Consider the following 15,784-nt stretch of genomic DNA (forward strand, 5'->3'; position numbering starts at 1 on the left):
ACTAAAGCTGCATTTCTTGTCGTTGGAAAGGATCTTATGATCATGATCCTTTCCAACGATAAGAACCGCATGTTGCATGAATGAGTGCCGTACAACAGCAGCGTTCTGCTCTATTGAGAGGGGAGGGGGAGAACGATGGAGCGGCACCCTGCTGCGCTCTCTTCCCCTTCCCTTGCATTAGGATCGCTCGTCGTTCATCATGATGAACGACACGACACGCCAGATTCTCACCTGATATCCGCCCTGAGCTGATTATCAGGCGAGAACAATTTGACGTGTGTACGTAGCTTTACATCTGTCTGCATGAATCTAAACAGGACTAACAAGGCTGAGCAGACTGAAAAACTGTAGGCATGGTATAAATCCGGTTTCATGCTGATCCTCTTCAGCCATAGGTTAAATGTATGTTAAAGTTGAGATTATGTAAACTGCCATTTCTGACCTGATTAAAAAAAAAAGATTGCCTGGTTGGTGCTCTGATCCTCTACTTTTAATACCTTCTGAACCTTCGCAGACCCAGAATAAGTGAACAGCTCAGTTATCTGCTTGTTTTTTTCAGGTTTGCAACTGAAACTACTAACTCCAAATGATCAGCTTTACATCCAGGGAATTAGCATTCTTTAGAATAGGAAAAGCAATGGCGGCTTTCATGATATCTCAGTGGTAGGTCCACTTTACGTTTTTGTGATGGTTCTCTTATAACCACCAAAACCTGAACATTGCATGCTTTATCAAGTACCAATTAACAAACATTATAAACAGGATGACAGTTATAAGATTAAAGTATTGTAAAAGTTTCCCATAAACTCCCTGCCACCTTAAGTTCTCAAAAACTCAGGGTAGAGTTGTGTCCTATGTTGCTGTGTGTTCTGTGCCATGACATGAGATGATTGCTAGCTATGAGTCAATGTTATCATTACATATGTACACATGGGCAAGTGTGCACACACCAAACATTTTAAATTCCAGCTAGTGTTTAATGGCACTTGTGCATGATAGTCTGACAAAGAAGTGATGGCCACCATCATACTGTGCATGAAAACAAAACTCATTGAAAGTCTTGTCTGAGTCCAATGGCCCATATATGAAGACATTAAAGACATTTGTTAGAATACAAATTTTCACCTCTTTATGATTTAAGTTCGAGTATTACAATAAAGTTAATCCTAGATGCGGTAATGATAAAAACTCCTCACAGTATTCGGAATCAAAGCAGGGCGAAAAACTCCGACCATATAATAGAACCATGTATTTTTATGCTGCTGATAGGATACTCCCTGCAAATCAGATTGTAATAAAAAATGCCAAACCGCAAGTTTTTTCCACTGCAAATAACATAGAAAAAATAAACGTAATGGCAAGCCATTTCTTTGGTGTATCAACCTGTTCTTCAAAACATGTGATTTATTTGTCCTAATAATACAAAAATTTACAGGTTTAGTAGACTAATTCAATCCCGACATGCAGGCCAGTTGTTTCCCTGGTAAATGTTGCTGAGTTATAACGTAAGATCTATATGCTGCAACTGATTTCAAGTTTCAGGTTGTAGCTTTTTTCGTAACTTTTTTATATTTGCACATTTTGTAGTATGCCAAATGTTTATTTATCTTTTTTTTTTCTTTGAGGAATATTTTATCTGACTATTAAGCACTACCAGACAAGGTGTTCATTAACAGATTGGTGCTGCCTGTAAATCTTTAAAGCGCTATACAGAGGATTCATGATGTGCTTCTTCAAAACCGACTCCCTGGCAGCAGATGCCTTGGGGAAACATATATTGAAAAAGCCCATTTTAATCATGCATAATGTTTACAAGGCTGGCTACCAATAATAACAGGATTAATTATTATAATCTGCAAAGTGGAAGTTTATACATAAATCGCGGCTGAGTTTTTTTCTCTGAAGATAGCCAGGAGAAAATGAATTTCAGTCTTTAGGACCTATGAGACCCCAGAGCCCAGCTGCTGAGTTACTGTTCCTCCCCTCATCCTGGCCAGCAGCCCTGACATCCCTGCACAAAGTAATCACAGATCACAGCATTTAATCACTGAAAACAAGCACTCCAGAGGACAGCAGTGTCAATATCCTACTCTCTCATTATCTGTTTGGATTGCACATCCACACTGTCAGATAAACAGAGTGGAAAATTAAGATTAAAAATATGGTAATTTCATTTCAGGCAGCAGGCTCCACTCACTGCCCCTATTATGCTATTGATTACCTCTGAATTCAATTTTTCTTTCAATGCAAACTTTAATCTGTTTGCTACCCAGCAATTCAACTCCCTAAGGGCTATTTGAGAGTAAGTAACCATTTAATCTGATGCTAACTGAAAAATCACCGTCCTTAATGAATTGTGTAAATCATTCAGCTCAAAAGCACCTTTGACTTGCATTTCATTTTTTATTTTCTACTCAATATAGGCAGGGATCATCGTATGAATAATTACAAAGTAGCAAGTATTTTCAAATAGAGCAAATATGATAAAAACCCCATTATAGTAGGGCATGTGTAATGAACAGTACTTTTTAATTTGAAAATAGCTATTCATTAAAACAAGAATAGCAGATTAAAAAGAGAAGCTCAAAGCTCAAGGTAAAAGTTGATAGACATTGCAATTACATGGTTAATTTCAAAGATTTATATGCTGTTATGATTTAAAAGGAATCTTTATGACCTGACATTTTCATTTGAGAAGAGTTTTTTTATTTAAAATTAATCTTCTGGCTCCTATTCTTAATTATTTCTTGGCAGGCGATAAATGGGAATACAAAATAAACCTTTTTTTATATTTAAGCAGAATATATTAATACAAATTGGTGAACCTTAAGAGAGTAGTTCTATTTATTTTAATTATTTTGCATTGAGAGTCTTGTCTTTAGCAAAATAGTGTACAGAAAAATTCAATAATTTATATATTGATTTAAAATAACAGAAGGCTCATTTTTAATTAGTACCGACAAGCTTTTAATAGATGTTTCAATATTTCTTTATTCTTTCTATTAGTTCTTTTAATTATTTAGCAAATGCATTGTTTTATTTCTGACAATTAATATTATTAATAATAAGATTATTCTAACTTTTGATTGGCACTTTGGAGTAGTGCAAACGTCTGAAAAGCCTTTTCACTTGTTTTACTCTTTTATCCTGTTTTTTTTGTTTTGTTTTTTAGTATGACCACAATTTGGTGATATATCTGTGTAGCATTTTTTATTTTGCCAAAAAATCTTTAAATGAAACATGAAATCATAACGTTCAGAAAATTTTGTTTAGATTGCATTAGATGGCCCAGAATACAATTTTTCATTATCAATCTTGTTTCATATCAGTCATCTGTGTTAATCAATATGCTTTTCTTTGCTTCAAATATACAGAGCACATGCTTATGATATGGATATGGATAAAATACCTCACCCCTTTAACAGTAATACATTAAATGCACACAACATTGACTTGGGCCACGACAAGCACCTAATAAAACACTCAAGTTGGAACACTCTGTTGCAGAATTTATCATTAATGGAACAGCATAGTAATCACAAAATATGTACTGGGACAAATTTTACCATGTAATGTATACTGAATAAATAAATGATGGTATTACTGTTTCTCCTAGATTAGTTTGATTCAAATAGAACTTTTCCCAGTGTCTCTTGTGTGAGCTGTATTCCTGTTCAATAGTAGTGTAGTGGTAGTGTAAATATTCTTAGTACTTGAAATCCAAGGGATACTTACTAGTTGCCGTAGTATAATATCAGCTTGATAGTTTAATGAATATTAAATCATATATAAAAACAGATACTGGTATTTTAGTCAAATAGGAATGTAAAGGGTTGTAAAACACATATAAAAAGAAAGGGACTCCCTGATAACTGTGGACAAGTCAGGGAGTATTTAATGTATAACAGCACATATACTATAAATGATACATTTGTACTTTTCTATTAAGCTTATGAAACATACCAATATAATTGTTTCCCTTTACTAAGGATAAATACTGTATTCAGCAATACTATCTCGCTGTATATTTACATACTGCTTTTGTAAGAATAAGATGTTCCTGGCAAACATTCGGAGTTTTTGTGTATGGTATTTTTTTGTTTTATGTTTTATATGTATTTTTTGATGGGAGATCAAATTTTCATTAAACAGGCTCACCTCCCAGATGCAGCTTGTACCCTGAAAAACAGGTTGCAGTATGGAGCTAGAATGCTGCATTCAATATTAAAACTGGCCTGTTTAGGGAAAGGTAACCCATCATATTGTAATTTTTAAGGCTGCATGGTTAAGTATGATGGGATGGGGAACAGTAGAAATGTAAGAACACTTTTATGGGCATAAGTAATAGTAAACTAATAGTAAACTTTTCAGGTCCCAAGTAATCCCTGCCAATTCTTTGATATGCCCAGTTAATGGTACATTACCTGGTGGTCAATGGGATGAATGTCTTTTACACAGTTGGCCAGTGGAAAAAATGCAACCCCTATAGAGCCTCAAATAGATAATTGGTGTCAGTGGTAACTGACTTGAGAGGCAGAAATTGGCCATTGCTAGAGGAACCCCCAGCAACCTCAAGAATCATTGCTGTAGAGTATATACATACTACTATACCCAATAAACAGGACAATAATAGTTTTAAAGAGGGTATAAACCTATGAAAATTAAATGATGATCTGAGAACAAGACTATGTGAAAATGAATTGAGTCATTAAACTTCTAGCTATACCAGGCCCATTTTTATGGATATGATTAGTATAGTAAAACTAATCAACACAGAGAAAAAGGCATCCTAGAGAAACTTACAAATATCAACATTCAATAATTGATTTGATCATTCAATTAACTGAATGATTTAATGATCCAATTTTGGGCCCCTCCACCCCTTAACCAATTTTTACATTATAGAGGCCCCCTGACAGTATTTTTGGCATTAATTTATTTTTTTTAATGACTTTTAACTAACTTTTGCAGATGAATTCAGATTGGCCACATGACTTGTTGGCTCCTGACTTTTTTAGGTTCCTGATTTTTTAGGGAAGTCCTCAAGAATGCTGATAATGGTTCTGACATAATGGGCCCGATTTATTAAAGCTCTCCAAGGCTGGAGAGGATACACTTTCATCAGTGAAGCGAGGTGATCCAGCAAACATGGGATGGATCTGGTCCAGGATTGAAAACATTTGCTATCAATTAGCAAATGGCTTTTAAGAAATCCATTCCATGTTTGCTGGATTACCCAGCTCCACTGATTAAGGTGTATCCCCTCCAGCCTTGGAGAGCTCAAATAAATCAGGCCCAATGCATCAAAGTATGTGAAAAATGGTGCTATGCTGGCAGTAATTTGGGGATGGGTCCAGGACACCTTTCACTTACAGAATGTACCTAGTCTTCTGGGTTAAATAATCCTGAACTCGAAAATTGTATCAAAGGGTGCATTAAAAAGGTTTAAAATGTGGAATAAAAGGAAATCATTTTGTCTACTTTTCCATACAGAAAAAATTATTATCTACAGCATACCGGAAAGGCACAAGCTTTCTTATTCAGGCGGTAGATACTTTTTAAAAATGAAATAACTTTTGGATGCTTGTCTTGATCCACCTGGAATGTATTTGGCCTATTTAAACTGAATGAATAAAATTTGGCTTAACTAGCACACATAAACAGGAACTTGGAACACACGAACCTGAAAAGAAGTCAAACTAAACCTACTTAAAAGTGGTGGTGTAAAGCTGATAGAAACTCTAAAGGGCTGCTTGTTATTATTTCTTTTGGAGTGGTGAAATATAGCTGATATTTACAGCTCCCCTGGCAGACACCTTCATTTAAGCTCGAGGACAATAACTTACTACCCAGCTCAACCATTCGCAGCTCTGTTATTAAGCGTCTTTCAAAACAGCTCACAACCTCTCTAATTACATTATAATAGGCACCTACATGGAAAATGAGTCCTTTCTCATCAAAATACTTTGTGTTTGTATACTTTTCATGCTGTTACATAGTATTCAGCACTTTAGAGAGAAGTACTATAAGCACTAATTACATGCCATGGCTTGGCATCAAGGAGTGTGTTTCAGGCCCGACTAATGTGTTATGCTTCAGGTGCAAACAGCTCCTCTGCTAAATTTTTCTGTTTTTTCTTAGTGAGCAGAAATATCACCGTTCTTGTTTACTGGTCAGAATTCAGATGAATAACAGGTTTATTTATAGTTGTGTGTGCCTATGTCTCGGCATACTGTTTTCTATCTTTTACTTTATCCTTTGCTATTATTACAATCTTATTAGCATTACTTTCAAAGGATTGGTTGACCCATACTTATTCCTGTGTTATATAAAGATTTTGCTTGGTCACATAACGTACTGGGTTATATAGGGTTCCATTCATGAGATCTCCCCAAGAGTTTCTAGCCCTGCTGTCTTGCTCTTGTCTTGTCTGTTTTGTTGCTGCAAGTGAAGCATCTTGCTGATGCAATTTCCCAAAGGTAACATTAATAAAAATTTGGAGAGATTCCGTTTGGATTCATATTTCTTGGTTTGGCCTCATCTATGCTATTAAAATGTCATTTCTAGCAAAATTATTATATCCCTTTGGGTTTTGTCCCATACATTTAGCTAGCATTATTCTTTGTATCATACAAAATATTATATTGCACTTCATATGGAGCACAACCAAACCAAGTAATGAATAGTAATGTCCTCTACAAAACTAAGCTCACAGGTGGATTGGAAAGCCAAGATTGTCCTTTTATATGTCTGCACTCTATGTTGTGCCTACATGGTTAATGCTAGACTGTGTTGAGATACATCCCTTCGCTTTATCTTTTCTTTTGTGGTGACCCCCCACACACACCTCTTTCAGATCTAAATCCCTTAACCCACTCCTTTCCTATTCGTTATCGATTTGGGATACTAAGAAATACTCAGCTAAACTCATCTTCCACTCCTCAACCTATTCCATAACCCCCTGTTCCCAACTGGTCAGGTGAACCCCCAGCCTTTGCTAAACAGTTGTTTCCTTGTACATTTGATGTAGAAAATAGGTTCTACAATACAGTGATAATATTTTTTGTTACTAGCCCAACCTCTGTAACCATTGTCTTTATTGTGTATGCTGTTAATTTTTATGTTTCCAAACATATCTAACTTTGTTTAGCACATATGACATTGTACCATAATGGATGTGAACTACCTTTTTTTTTTAGAAATGTTAAAATGTGTGGGCTGTCTGTGGTCAATGGCGAGTAGTATTGATTAGTGTATGTAAAGCCCAAAGTTTTTTTTTTAATTGTGTAGGGAACGGTTAGGTCTTACTGTTTTTCTTTATCTCTGTTTCAGGGATTCACACTCTATATTTGTCATGCTGAGGGATAGGAGAGGGTGATATGAAGATAGATTCAACAATTTATGCTAGTATGTACAAATTTATTATTTTAAAATAAGTACACAACTCTTTTCAATTGTGTCCTGTAATATCCTGGAGTTTAGAATGGGCAGCCTAATATTTATACTGTATCTCAACTCAAGATAGGGCACAAATATTATGTTTACTCTGAGAACATTTGCGTGTTAGGTGCTCAAGGTATATATTATCACTAATATGTTGTGTAGAGATAAGTTTATTCTTAAACATGCAATGACTTCATGAATCATATTTAAACAAAGGATCTTATCCATGCAATAGAATATTATACACTTACAGCTGATCTCCATACACAACCTACCCTTCCCACATACACACATCACATTACACACACATACACAGTATATTTTACTCATCTAAAGCCATGATTACAGCCTACGTTCAAGTCTTCCCTTTATCTCCTGTTTGTTCCGGTGTAACTGCTGTAAAATGAACACTTCCTATTTACTGTCTAACTTATGGGTCTTCCTAAGATACAGAACTATATTAATAGTTATATAGGAGGACTGTGAGAGACTGGCAGGACTGATGGTGGACACACTGGTGGTGACAGACTTAGAATGAGGACTAAAAGGAATACTGTACATTTATCTATATTTATATATATTTGTGTGCAGGTTCTTGTTTTTACGAATACATGTCCAAACGTTACTTACTATCAACGTTACTTATTAGCTTGGGGGATGATTAGCTAATATGAAATCCAGCTTCTTGGTTTTCTTTAATATGGATTATACAATTGTAGACTAAAGTTGCTAAAAAATAATTTTTGAAAATGTAATTTTTTTAAATTAACTTCCAATTATGTAAAAACTTAGACCTGTTTACAATATATATATATATATATATATATATACACATATATAAGAAAATTGGGAGGCTATTTTGTAACAAATCTAAATTGCTCTCAGGTTTGATTTGTACATTTATGTTGGTCATCCAAATATACTGTTATGTTTATGTTTACTTCCTTCAAATTTTATTTATTAAACTAAGAAGGGAAGCTTACTTTTACCCACACATGAATGCCACAGAAAAGTGATTTTTTTTTCAAATTACAGTATGTAATAAACATGTTTCCTTTGGTTAGGGTTAAGAAATCAGGACAAATTCAAAGGAACATTTTTCCTGTACAGAATTTAGAAGCTTGAAATAACAGTGGGATCATATAAAGGGTAAATAAACAGAGATAAAAAAAAGGTTTGGGGAAGGACGATAAAGGGGATAAAATATAAACCATCTTAGCTCTTCTAAAAAAGTATCACATTTTATTATGCTGATTAAGGAATAATAACCAGAAAAAGCAGGTTTGTGTATAATATTGTAGGTGTCATGTTTTGTTTGAACCGTTGTTTCCTTGTTGTCAGATGTAGTCAGTCCAATCGGACATGTTGGGTTGAGGGGAACCAATGATTTGTTGATTTTACAAAGTGTAATAAGGGTTGAATCAAGATGAAAAGGAAGGTAGGCCAGTTGAACCAAGAATGCTTTTCCTTGAATTAGATCTATATTGACTTTTTTCCAATATGTTTTCAAGGCCTTAAGATCTCATTTGGTTCAATTCCCTGACTAAATAAATTTACCATCTTCCTCCATAGACATATACTTACCGAGATTCTGACAGTCGTCATTTGTCTCTTTGTTGCGCCTGTGCATTATAGCTCCATAAACTTCTATGGAAGTTGTAGAAAGGTCTGCTCCTGTCTTTCAGCAACAAGCATATTAACAAAAGTTGATCTTCATTGGTTAGAACAGGTCAGCATAAATCCCAGGGAACGAAGAGTAAACCAGTGTAAGAAAAAAATCCATTAACCAAAATATTAAAACATAAAGATGATGCCTTTCCAATTTTTGTAAGTGCAAACATCTTTTACTCATACCAAAAAGTGTTTTAAAGTCTGAACTATACATCTACTGAATTCTACGTCAATTTGTCCACCCTGGTTGACACGTTATTGGTTACAGTTAACCAATGTGAGTGCATACTTGAAGATTCTGACCACCCACACGAAAACCTGAGCATAGGGCCCCAATAATGTTCAGGGTTCAGAGTGATAATGCAATTGGTAAAGGCTGTGCACCTTTCTGTCACCTCATAAGGGAGAATGCACATGTAGCTTGGTAATGTCTTATGGTTTGGGATATGATAAAACAGACAAAGAAAATGGGGCACTTACACCTATTGAATATCTTATTGATAGCAGTTGGGGGGATGGTTTTACTGATTTACTTTGGCCCCCCTCTACCTGGAACTGTCTGGGCAAATCTGTAGAAACAATGATCATGATAATAAATCACCTTTAAATGTAGGTTGCCTCAATAATGGGTATTAGCTTGCCTATAAGAGTATTAGTCATAATAATTACAGAGGTCAAGCTATTTGTTACATATTCCAGAATGTAGAAAGCAAATGAAGTGCAAAAAGTGCAACTTTTAACATACACATGGGTTTTCATTTATAACTAATACACACTGCTTTACATCCAACCTGAAAGAACATCCAAAGCTTGAGTAAAACAATCAAATTACAAATTAAAGAGATTCAAGATCACACAACTTGTAAACAAACCTAAAATCCCCTTCTTAAAAGTACTTACATTAAAGCACCACCTATTGTCTAATGAAATTTAACTGTGTGAATCAATGAGAATTTTACACAAATTTAATTGTCTTGTTGATAGATACAATTTAACAATTATGAGTCAGTTGTTGTGACATTTGCCGGTAATCCAGCATAAAATTTATGACATGTGAATGATGTGAAGACACCTGGAACAATTATAAACATATTATATCCAGTGATAAGGCTATATACTGCTTACTTTTTTTTATCTGATCTCATTGTTATTGTTCTTTCTCATAACAGGTGTTACCCAAACTGGTAATTTTTCAATGTTTCTTCATCATGAAATAGAAGACATGTATGTTGCATGTCACCAACAGGGAGAAACCAATATGCTGATTTAAAATTTTAATACCATATATATAAGATATAGAAAATTATGTAAACACATATAGATTGGAAACTGGGGTGCATGTAGCAAAGTTTTTATTGTTCGCTATGCACAATATGCAGAAAATTAAATATGGAATCCAAGAACTTTTTTATGGGCCACACCTAAAACATTGGTTCTCATACAGATGATAAAAATACATGACTTTTTGTTTTACAAAAGCCCTATTTTAGAGGTAATTACATACTTGACTACATCATACACATGGTATTACATGTGATGTCACAATTGTGTTTTCCTAACATTTTTTTTTAATTTGCAAAAGGTTCTGAAGAAAAATTTCAAGAGCAAAACACAGGTGGTCTATACAAAAAGAGATCACAATTTTTAATAGAAAAGATATATTATTACGGTAACACTTTAAAAATATCCTACCCCTTTCCAGACAAAAAACTTTAGAACCCATATACCCTAGTGCTAAAAAATATATTACTGCTGCATGACGAGTTCATATCTACCATGGCCACAGTTTCCCAAAAGTAGCTGTAGGCAAGCCATGATAATATAGGAACTATTGCAGGCTCTAAAATATAGGAGTCTTTTTGGAGGTTTAAGTATCATTTACTTTAACTATTACTTAATATGATATGCCTCAGCAAAAGGCTAAATCTGTCTTCTTCTTAGTCATCCTCTAGAGCCATTAGGACATTTTAAAAACATCAGCAAAATCAAAAATGACACTATGAATGACAAGGGTGCCATGAGCATTAACATATCCCCAACGTCAAACTAAAATGTCTCTAAACATGCATCTTGCATGTATTTGTTCAGCCATTTCGTGTAATGGCTTGCAATTTTCTCCCAACTGTGCTGCCGCAGGGAACATGCAGCAATCTAAGATTGGATTGACACATTTGCACACCTCCAGTTCCTAATTGTACAATATGAAGCAAAGAAAATAGTGAAGCTTCATGCACAGGCTGTAATGACATTTTTTTTTAGATGTTAGCCAACTCAAGTTTTGGTGGCCATTTGGAAATTAATTCAGGGGATTGCCATGTTTTAAATATAATTTACATTATATAATTTAGAAAGCAGATTGGTTTTTCCATTGTGCACTGAAATACCATTTTGACAGGAAAATTCTCCAAAACCTATCTTTTTGGTTGTACTACTCTGTTATATTTTTCAGGAAAAACTATTATTTCTCACATGGTAAGGGACTCCAAAATGTGTGTCTGTTATGGGATAACTCATCTTTTTGCTTTTCTTTTTCTAATATTAAAAATTAATTTTTTAAGCTTGAAACCTTTGCTTAGCTTTATGTGGCAAAAAGTTTTCAGTCCTGGTTCCACATATTACCTGTGTTATGGACCTTATTAATTAGTCTCATAGTTTACAGGCCTATTCTACAGTCACAGACTAATGTTGAATGGCAAGGCTGACTGCTGACACTAAAAAGGTACAAGTGCTGCCTGTATGCTTTGGGTAACCCATTAGGGATCATCTTGTCAGTTAGGAGCAGCCTTACTAAGTGGTTCACAAGCAGATGGTTTCTTTGTTTTATGCCTTAAACTACTGTACAAAACCCATCTGTATGGAAACACATTTGTTTACTACTATTCTGAATAAAACAACAGGACAAACATGATGCTGCCTTCCTTTACAATATGTATCTGCTATCAAATATAACGTTCTGTCTAAGAACAATGTATAAAGTACCAGGATAGATTTCAAAGACGAAAAGTTTTTTGGCTAAAAACCATTACATCATCAGACAAAAACAGTTTTAGTCCTATGGGGTAAATGTTTTTGGCTGTAAGTGGTAAATGTTTGTGCTGCTGATGATAAGGTTTATTGACAAACTGTGGCTTTTACTGCAGGACAAGAACTAAGTAATTACAGTGCATGAAATAAAAGCTTATCGTATATACTCGAGGTACCTATTTTTACCATGGAAAACAGGAAAAATTGATTGACTCAAGCATAAGCTGAGGGTGGGAAATGCTGCAGCTACTGGCAAGTTTCAATATTCAAAATAAATTGCATAATACGTCCATTACAGCAATAATACGATAAACAAATACCATAGTGAGAATTTAGTGGTTAGGTAGGTATACTACTTACTGTACCTAACCACTAAATTCTCTTTAACCTCCATGGCGGTATGATTCTGTCCGGAAAAAGTGGCTGAAAGCGGTACAAAGTGGTACTGCATTCAGCCACTGCAGCCCCCCTAGCGTTCTAATTTTCTCCATATTTCCACCCAAAAAGCATTACATTTTTTTGCATGGAAATGTATTACATTGTAAGCCTACAATTTTTAGGCATAATTCACCAAAATATGTCCAATATTTAATACCTTTAATAATAAACTTTAAATAAAAAAAACACAAAAATCTGTTAACAAGTTAAACATGTAATATAACTGTACAGTAGCATGTATAATATATTTATAATTATATATATAGATTATACAAAGATTTCTTTGTTTTGGACTCAATACAGCTATTTTGTGTTGAATCCAATACAAAAAGATTTGAACTTCCTGCAGATCGTCTCTGCATTCGGCGTCTGAAGACAGAAGAAAGAAGACATGTCCGGAGGAGCTGCGGGGACCAGCAGGATGCCAGGGAACAACAGAACAAGGTACCGTATTTTTTGCCGTTAAGACGCACTTTTTCTTCCCCAAAACTGGGGGGGAAAAGTTGGTGCATCCTATACGACAAATGTGTTATAAAATAATTAAAATAAGATACTCACCCGATACCCGATCCTGCGTGTGTCTCTTCTCCTCTCTGGCAGCAGCGTGTGTCTCTTCTCCTCTCTGGCAGCAGCGTGTCTCTTCTCCTCTCTGGCAGCAGCGTGTCTCCTCCTGGCTCCAGTGAAAGAAGCCGGCACAGCGCCCCCTGCTGTTCCTTGTCCTAACTGCCGTACAGTGGAAAAAAAGCACAGAGTGATCAGAAGGGGAATTTGAATGACACAGAGTGATCAGAAAGGGAATTTGAAAGGCACAGAGTGATCAGAAAGGGAATTTGAATGGCACATGAGTGATCAGAAGGGGAATACCGGTATGAATGGCACATGAGTGATCAAAAGGGGAATATTCTTTCAGAATCTTTTTTTTCTAGATTTTCCTCCTTTAAAATTGGGTGCGTCTTATATTCCGGAGCGTCTTATACGGCGAAAAATACGGTAAGTGGGTTTTTTCTGTTTTGTGTACTGTTGAAATTGGCGCTGAAGTTACGACGGCGTCTAGAAGCAGTAACTCCAGCATACCCCCTGCCGTTTTTCCACCTTTTGCGGCCAGAGTATTTCCGCCGCAGCGCCTGGAAACCACTGGATGTGGTTGCCGGATCGGTTGCTTTTCTGGAGGGACCCATGCACCTGACTGGGGTAGTACTTAGTGGAAAACACCTTGTTGGCAATCACAGAGGTCAGACGTTTCTTGTAGTTGGCCACCAGGTTTGCACACATCTCAGGAGGGATTTTGTCCCATTCCTCTTTGCAGATCCTCTCCAAGTCAGTAAGGTTTTTAGGCTGATGTTTGGCAACTCAAACCTTCAGCTCCCTCCACAGATTTTCTATGGGATTAAGTCCTGGAGACTGGCTAGGCCACTCAAGGACCTTCATGTGCTTCTTCTTGAGCCACTCCTTCGTTGCTTCAGCCGTGAGTTTTGGGTCATTGTCATGCTGGAATACCCATCCACAACCCATTTTCAATGCCCTGGTTGAGGGAAGGAGGTGCTCACCCAAGATTTGACGGTACATGGGCCCGTCCATTTTCCCTTCGGTGCAGTGAAGGTGTCCTGTCCCCTTAGAAGAAAAACACCCCAAAGCATAATATATCCACCTCCATGTTTGACGGTGGGGATGGTGTTCTTGGGGTCATAGGCAGCATTCCTCCTCCTCCAAACACGGTGAGTTGAGTTAATGTCAAAGAGCTGAATTTTGGTCTCATTTGACCACACATTTTCACCCAGTTCTCCTCTGGATCGTTCAGATGTTCATTGGCAAACTGTAGACGGGCCTGTACATGTGGTATTTTGAGCAGGGGGACCTTGTGGGCTCCGCAAAATTTCAGGCCTTCACGGCACAGTGTTATCAATTGTTTTGTTGGTGACTATGGTCCCAGCTGCCCTGAGATCATTGACAAGTTCCCCCCGTGTAGTTCTGGGTAGCTTCATCACCTTCCTCATGAACATTGCAACTCCACGAGGGGAGATCTTGCATGAAGCCCCAGACTGAGGATGATTGACAGTTATTTTGTGTTTCTTCCATTTGCGAATTATCGCGCTAACTGTGGTCACCTTCTCACCAAGCTGGTTGGTGATAGTCTTGTAGCCCAGTCCAGCCTTGTGTAGGTCTACAATCTTGTCCCTGACATCCTTGGACAGCTCTTTGGTCTTGGCCATGTTGGCTAGTTTGGAGTCTGATTGCTTCTGTGGACAGGTGTCTTTTATACAGGTACTGTAACAAGTTTGCATTAGGAGCACTCCCTCACAGAGGGTGCTCCTAATCTCAGCTCGTTACCTGCATACAGTGAAGATACCTGGGAGCCTGAAATCTTGTTGGTTGATAGTGTCACAGATCAGCTGATCTGGTACTTGTTGTTCACCAGACATATGTCAGATCAGCAGCATTTGGTTCCCTTACCTTGCTTCTAGCTGTTCTGTCCAGGCTCTGGAGTTAGAGGCGTCGCCAAACCTTTCCAGCTGATTTATCTGCACCTGCTCATCCAGTCCCAGCCCAGCCTGCCTGTTAGCCTCACTATATAAGCTGTGTTCAGACTGACACTCCTTGCCTTTGCAATAGCTGTGTTTACCTGAGTCTCCAGCTGAGTGTCTTTTTCCGAGTGCTGACTCCCTGGTTCTGACTCTGGTTTGTTCTGAGATTTTTTGTTCGCCGCCTGCCCTGACCTGGTCCTGTTCTGGTTTTTGAAATTGTCTAGGGATTTGGTTCTACGCTTTGGTTCTATCTGCAGTCAGCTGCTGTCTGCACAGGTGTGTCTGAGGGCCGCAACCTGGGCACCGTCTGCAGCAAAGTCCATCACTTTTTGCGGGGTGCTCTGGTGAATGCCGGGCGGTTCCTTAGACTCTGCGCCTCAGCTCATACCTCTAGCAAACGTGCAGATTGCACAGAGATTGCACTTACCCACAGTTGTGGCAGATCCGTGACAGATAGGGGATCAAATACTTTTTTCACTTATTACAATGCACATCAACCTCTGACTTTTGAGCAATGGGTTTCTGAGGGTTCTTTTGTTGTTATTCTGACACTCAGAGATACAATAAACCTACCACCATTACAGTTATAGACTGGTCATTTCTTTGTCAGAGGGCAAAAATACAAAATCAGCAGGGGATCAAATCCTTCTTTACCTCACTGTATATCTTGTTCAGAATCTTAAATT

The sequence above is a fragment of the Pyxicephalus adspersus genome, chromosome 1, assembly GCF_032062135.1.
Source record: "Pyxicephalus adspersus chromosome 1, UCB_Pads_2.0, whole genome shotgun sequence".
NCBI classification, from domain to species: Eukaryota; Metazoa; Chordata; class Amphibia; order Anura; family Pyxicephalidae; genus Pyxicephalus; species Pyxicephalus adspersus.